Consider the following 7,466-nt stretch of genomic DNA (forward strand, 5'->3'; position numbering starts at 1 on the left):
GGCATGTTTCCCTCTATTTCAAGTTGAAAAGTGGCTGGCATATGGAGAAATGGACTAGAAATCCAAGTTAGAAACTAAATGGAGACAGAAGAAAGAGCAATAAAAACAGGAGGAGGAAAAGAAGGCAGAGGTCACCAACTGACTAAGAAGTAAATTTCACTAGCTACAACCTTGTCACGCCTGTGTGTGTCAACCTGTCCATCTCTGACAGTTCCTCCTCTAGGTCCCTGTGGCCTTCACCCCCTCACAGCCTGCCTATCGCCCAGGGCTCACTGTCCTTACTGTTTAATGTCTTCTTGTTCATGATGTAAACTGGTGATTTCCATGGACAACACTTTTGAAGTGGGTTGTTGTATAACCCTTGCTGTAGCACACAGAAAATATTTTTAAGTTTACACAAATATTATTTGATAATCATCTGTATCTTGGCCATCATAATCTCTACTGGTCATCTGGAAATTTCCAGAGGAGGAGGAGGTACTGGTTAAGAGCGTGGGCTGTGGAGCCAGACTCCGTATGAAAACTGGTTATGCTGTTAGTTGGTACTTTCATCAAATGACTCAACCATTTTTCTCTATGCATTCTGGGTGATAATACTACCTATTATGTAGGGTGGCTACAAGGATCAATTGGTGTTAGGGCTTCTGAACTTTTTATACCGCAGATCCATTTGACAGTCTGGAGAAGTCCTTGGAGACTCTTCTCAAAATAATATACTTTAAATACATAAAATAAAATATACAGCACCATAAAGCAAAATAATAATATTATAATTATCCAAATATTTTAAAAGCAAACTTGTGATTAGTAATAAATGCTTAAATAATAAGATCTAAAAGTAGTTATGATATCAAAAGAAATTTTCAAGTTTGTGATAAGTATGAATGTTATTTTGTGATAGCTATCCCAACTACAATGTGAAAATATCTGTATTTCTATTGGTGACAAAGACAAAGGTGCTGATAATGTCACCAGAGTTTGTTGTTTGTGTCTTAGCATTTGAAAGAAATGCAAAGTTCAAGTTAAAGGTTGGTGAAAATAAATATGTAAATTTTTTAATCCAAGTTCAAAGATCCTCCTCTATTCTAGTCTTGGACTTTTTGGAGGAGGCTGTGGACCCCAGGTAAAGACCTTGGAGTGATGTCAGACAGGGCTTAGCACAGAGTGGTGCACAGTGAGAGTTCTATGAACAACTCATTCCTACAGATTTCTTTTAGGAACTGAAGTGATGCCATGTTATTTGTGCAAACCACATGAAATCTCCAATTTGATAGGTTAAAAAAAGAAATTTTGGCAATTGCATATGGTTCAATTGGATATAATTTAGAAACTCTATGTCTTGTGAAACTTTTAATTCTTTAGTATATATACTATTAATTTTTTTCCCTATGAAAGTATGTATTAGCTTAGTGGGTTTTAAAAGCATAGACTATTTGGAATTGACTGTTTCTTTCAGTTCTTTCCAGTATTTGTTGACAATGACAAATGGACACATATTGGGGTTATTCTAAGATTTATGATGCTTAAGACACATCATTATCTTATTCATTATAAAACATTTGTTATGGCTAAGATTTACTCATTCCTAATGACTCATTCAAACTTGGAAAACCTCTCTCATGTTGCCAAAAATTTTAGTCTTACAAATTTTGAGTAAGTCCATGACCTAGCTGCATTTAGGTGTCACATATTATTTAAAAAGATACTTTAAATAACTTGCCTCAATCACTTCCAAAAGGGTACCTAGTACAGTCACAGAAGTAACATGTCACCCAGGGCCGCACTATACTGCGCCCAGATTGAAAGAAGGAAGGCAAGGGGGAGATTTCAGTTACTTAATACAAGTTCTCACTTTGTAAATTGTATGATTATCTAACCACTATGCCGTACACCTGAAACTAACACAAAATAATATTGGATGTAAACTGTAACTGAAAAAAAATTTAATTAAAAAGTTAAAACAAAAAAAACAAGACGAAACATGTTCTTACACCAAAGTGTTATCATTGCTGGTTTACTTCCCTGTGACCCCAGTTAGAAAATAAAATCTGAAGGTACAGATTCTCTCTCTCATCCATTATAATATCCCCACTCCCTACTTCTGTGCCTTGCGCAGAGCAGGCATTCAGTAAATGTTTGTGGAATGAAACAATGAAGAGATGAGGAAATGAGACACTGGCCTCATCAACTGCTCTTCTCACCTCCGGCTGATGAAAAGAGAAGAGTCACTGGGCTACGACTCCAGTTTGGTTTGCCTCCAACATTCCAGCGTTAAGTTTGTGCGCTCAGAAATATCGTTAATTCAGCTCCAGCCGGTGTGGCTTGCTTGGTTGGAGCGTCATCCAGTGCACCAAGAGGTTGAGGGTTCCATTCCTGGTTGGGGTGTGTAAGGCAACCAATGGATGTTTCTCTGCCTCTCTCTGTCTCTCTCTCCTCCACTTCCTCTCCCCCAAAAAGCAATGAAAAATGTCCTTGGGTGAGGATAAAAGGAAAAATATCGTCAATTCAATAAAATATAATTAAATGGGGCTGGGGTGGGGGGGAGGCAGAAAACTGTACTTGAACAACAATTAATTTTTAAAAAGGCTTAAAAATATATAATTAAATGGAGGGAAATAATTAGTTTTATAAGCATTTTAAAAACCATTGCTTTTGAAAATGGTGCATGTTATGAAAGATAATGTGTTAATCAAGTTAAGCATATAAACAAGATAGCTGAAAGCAAGGTTGACTTACTTAAAAAAAAACAAAAAACCTTTCAAACATTATCAAGCTCCTTAGTGTCATCTGTTTCCGTTCAAATGGCTGGTCATATTATTTCAATGTGTAGTTTATTATGCAAAGTATGCTCATGAGAAATATGTAAAATATACTCATAAGTAAAAACACTTGGCACACACTAAGTGTTCAAAAATATGTTAATTGGATTAATCAGGTTAGTAGAAACAACAGCACTTTGTTGTTTTAATTTTGCCTTTTTAAAATTTGTTACAAAACTTTGGTGTCTTTTTGCATGTTTATTTATCTTGTGTTATTTTTTACATTGAGATATCTTTCTATGCTACTTGCCCTTCTTATTAAAAATGGGTTCCTATATTTTAAATTGATCTATTAGAGCTCAATCGTTCATCCTAAAAACTGATACTATTTCCCCAGTTTAACATTCATTTTTTGGCATTGATTTTATGTGTGAATAAGTGTTTGTTTTTGTCAAGTCAATGATGAATATTATTCTATATTTTAAAGGCTCTTTTTAATATAATATTATAACATATTTAGTTTTGTTTCATTCTGTTATAGTTTAATGTCTTTATATTCACCTCTTTGATCCATCTGATTTGGGGGAAAGGAATTATGCAGAGTTGTGGCTTCATTATTTCCCAAATGGCTATCTAGGTGTCCCAGAACCTTTCAGTGAAAACCTGTTTTCCCACTGATTCTGAAACCCAACTTTATTGAAGTCAAACTGTCATAAACTTGTGATCATTTCTGAGTTCTTTCCATTGAGCTCTCTATTGTTGTAAACCACAATTATAGTTGGTTCATCCACAATTGCTATTTTCTTTCCCAGAATTTTCTTTGCTATTCTGTCATGTTTATTTTTCAGATAAACTTTACAGGCATTTTGCAAGTTCCCTGGAACTTGTGATTTTGATTAGGATTTTATGAGCATTTAACCCAGTGCCTGACACATTTCAACCCTCTATAAGTGAAAAATACAATTGTAATTTCAATAATAATTTCGATTACCACATCAAATGAATGACAGGCATGAAAAGGATGAACATCTTTGCAATACTGACACTCCTTATCAAGAGAAAATTTGGATAATTTCCAATTATTTAAACTTTAAAAACATCTACCTCAATACAAATGTTCTACTAACAGTGGAGTTAGGTCATGATGAAACTATTGTAAGATGAAAATATCTTAAGTCTAAACTGTATTTAATACATGTAACCTACTGACTATCATAGCTTAGCCTAGCTTAGCCTAGCCTACTTTTTTTAGAAAAATATATCTTATTGATTATGCTATTACAGTTATCCCATTACCCTCCTTCATTCCCCTCCACCCTGCACACCTTCTCCCACCCACATTTCACATTTCCCCCCATTTAGTTCATGTCCATGTGTCATAAGTTCTTTAGCTTCTCATTTCCCAAACTATTCTTGCCCTCCCCCTATTTTCTACCTACCATCTATGCTACTTATTCTCCATACCGTTTCCTCCTCCTCTTCCCACTCCCCTGTTGCTAACCCTCCATGTGATCTCCATTTCTGTGGTTCTGTTCCTGTTCTAGTTGTTTGCTTAGTTTCTTTTGTTTTTGTTCTAGGTGTGGTTGTTAATAATTGTGAGTTTTCTGTCATTTTACTATACATGTTTTTTATCTTCTTTTTCTGAGATAAGTCCCTTTAACATTTCCTAAAATAAGGGCTTGGTGATGATGAACTCCTTTAACTTGACCTTATCTGAGAACCACTTTATCTGCCTTTCCATTCTAAATGAAAGCTTTGCTGGATAGAGCAATCTTGGATGTAGGTCCTTGCCTTTCATGACTTAGAATACTTCTTTCCAGCCCCTTCTTGCCTGTAAGGTCTCTTTTGAGAAATCAGCTGACAGTCTGATGGGAACTCCTTAATAGGTGGCTGTCTCCTTGTGTCTTGCTGCTTCTAGGATTCTCTCTTTCATTTTCACCTTGCCTAATGTAATTATGATGTGCCTTGGTGTGTTCCTTCTTGGGTCCAACTTGTTTGGGACTCTGAGCTTCCTGGACTTCCTGGAAGTCTATTTCCTTTGCCAGATTGGGGAAGCTCTCCTTTATTATTTGTTCAAATATATTTTCCACTTGTTGCTCTTCCTCTTCTCCTTCTGGTACCCCTATAATTCAGATGTTGGAATGTTTAAAGATGTCCTGGAGATTCCTAAGCTTCTCCTAATTTTTTGAATTCTTATTTCTCCATTCTTTTCTGTTTGGTTGTTTTTTTCTTCCTTCTGGTCCACTCCATTGATGTGAGACCCAGCTTTCATTCCATCACTATTGGTTCCCTGTGTATTTTTCTTCATTTCGCTTATTGTAGCCTTCATTTGTTCATCTAATTTTTGCCCAAAATCAACCAATTCTGTGAGCATCATGATCACCAGTGCTTTGATCTGTGCATCTGATAGGTTGGCTATCTCTCGGCCGCTTAAAAGTACTGACTCTGAGGCTTTCAATTCTGTTTGAGCCATCTTCCCCCCCACCTTTCGTCTGGTCGTACCCATATGTATGGATGCGTGCATGGATGCGGGGGTGGAGCCTTAGGTGTTCACCAGGGCAGGGCACCCCAGTTGCTGGGTTGTGACATTGTATGTGGGGGCAGCGTCCAAGAGGGAACAATGGTGCTTGCTGCGCTCTCTGTCAGACCTCAGTCCCTTCTGCTGCTTTCCCTTAGCCAACTGGGCCCCCCGGTGCCAATTCCCATGTGGGTGGGCTTGTGCACCCTGTGGGACTTTCCAAGGACTTCTCCTGTGAGTCTGGGAGTCTCTCCCAGTGCCTCAACCCCCGCAGGTGTTTTCAATCAGTGCCCCAAGGCTCTATTTCCCAGTGCTGTGATCCTGGGTTGTGTGCAGTGCCTTGCTTCACAATTCCTGCCTCTCTGGGTCTGCTGTTTGCCACGTTTCAGCTGGGGTCTGCTAGCTGCTGCTTATGCACTCTGGGTCTACCCCCTGTGGTCTTATGCAACCCAGATGCCTTACACGCCCAGTCCCAATGCTCTCAGCTCTCCTTCCCGAGACCCATGCTCAATGGCCTGACTCTGCCCCCTCCTACTGGTCTGGATGAATGGGTCTATTTTAACTTTTTGGTTGTCTGACTTCCATACAGTTCAATTTTCTGTCAGTTCTGGTTGTTATTCTGTTTTTAAATTATTGTTGTCCCTATCTTGGTTGTGGGAGGAGGCACAGTGTGTCTACCTATGCCTCCATCTTGGCTGGAAGAGCCTAGCCTACCTTAAATGTGCTCAGAACACTTACATTAGTCACAGATGGGCAAAACTATCTAACACAAAGCCTGTTTTATGATACAGTGTTGACTATCTCATGTAGTTTACTGAACATACTACCTAAAAAAACACTGGCAACATGGCACACCACAGAGTATTGGTTGTTTACTCTTGCAAGCACATGGCTGACTAGGAACTGCCCAGTATCATGACAGTGTATGGCACTGCATGTCACTAACCTAGGAAAAGATCAAAATTCGAAATCTAGAAAGTGTAGTTTCTACTTAATGCATAGCATTTTAACACCACCCTAAAACCAAAAACTTTTAAGTCAAACCATCATAAGCTGGGGACCACCTGTAGTTAAGTTGATGTTCTACTCACTGTCCTGTCCTGCAACAACAAATTTACAGTTTCCTTAAATCTCCTTTCTCAGTGTCTGTACTTTTGGAGAGAAAATCTATAGCACCTGGCTACAACTCCTTTATCTTCCTCCAAAGTTGCAAACCTACCTCCATTTGTATTCCTTTCCCCTTTTCAATCCCAGTTATGATTTTCATGTTGCTTAATCCAATAGTCATTTCCATTTTCCGTGCCTCATCTGACTTGACTTCTCAGCAGAATATTTAACAGCATTTATTATTTCCTTCTTGATATACTCTCTTCCTGTGGCTTCCCCACTTCACTCTTGGATTTTTCACTCCTTGTCTGACTGCTTCTTCTAAACCTTCTTTACCTTTAAATGTTTAAGTTATCAGGAATTTTCTCTGGATCCCTTCTGTTCTTCTTCTTCCCACTCTGCTTTAATGACCCTAAGGAGCCTCTTTAATTATCATCTAAGGTATGGCTGAATACTGTGTTCTTTTTATCATTAGTAGCTTACACAGCCAGACACTACACAAAAGTAAAGTCTTCCCTTTAAAATGGCTATGATGGTATGCCAAGTTTTTTCATAGCATATCATTACTAAAAGTAGACATAAATTTTAAAAAATCATCAGTCCTCTCTTATCCATGGTTTCAGTTAATTGCATTAACCATGGTCCAAAAACATTAAGTGGAAAATTCCAGAAATAAGAAATTCATAAGTTTTAAATTATGTGTGATTCTGAGTAGTATTATGAAATCTCGTGCCATACTGCTCTGTCCCATCTAAAATGTGAATCATCCCTTTGTTTAGCGTATCCACACTCTATATGCTTCCTGCACATTAGTTGCTTTGTAGTGATCTGGTTATCATATCTACTGTTATGGTATCTCAGTGCTTGTGGTCAGCCTTTATTTTACTGAATGATACCCCTAAAGCCATTCACATAACTCTTATTGCAGTACAGTGTTATAATTGTTCAATTTATTATGATTGCTGTTAAGCTCTTACTATGCCTAGTTGATAAATTAAAATATCATAGGTATGTATGTACAGGAAAAAACCACAGTGTATATGGGGTTTGGCACTATCTGTGTTTTCAGATATCCACTAGGG

At 37.9% G+C, this 7,466-nt stretch overlaps 1 non-coding gene across 1 annotated transcript; it reads left to right on the forward strand.

The window, feature by feature from the left end:
- The first annotated feature begins 6,825 nt into the window (after positions 1 to 6,825).
- LOC114495840 lies at positions 6,826 to 6,968 on the forward strand. The gene has a single exon (XR_003684505.1). It is a non-coding gene; the product is annotated as a small nucleolar RNA SNORA15 (small nucleolar RNA).
- Positions 6,969 to 7,466: the final 498 nt, after the last annotated feature.

Source organism: Phyllostomus discolor, chromosome 4, assembly GCF_004126475.2.
Source record: "Phyllostomus discolor isolate MPI-MPIP mPhyDis1 chromosome 4, mPhyDis1.pri.v3, whole genome shotgun sequence".
Lineage (NCBI taxonomy): Eukaryota > Metazoa > Chordata > Mammalia > Chiroptera > Phyllostomidae > Phyllostomus > Phyllostomus discolor.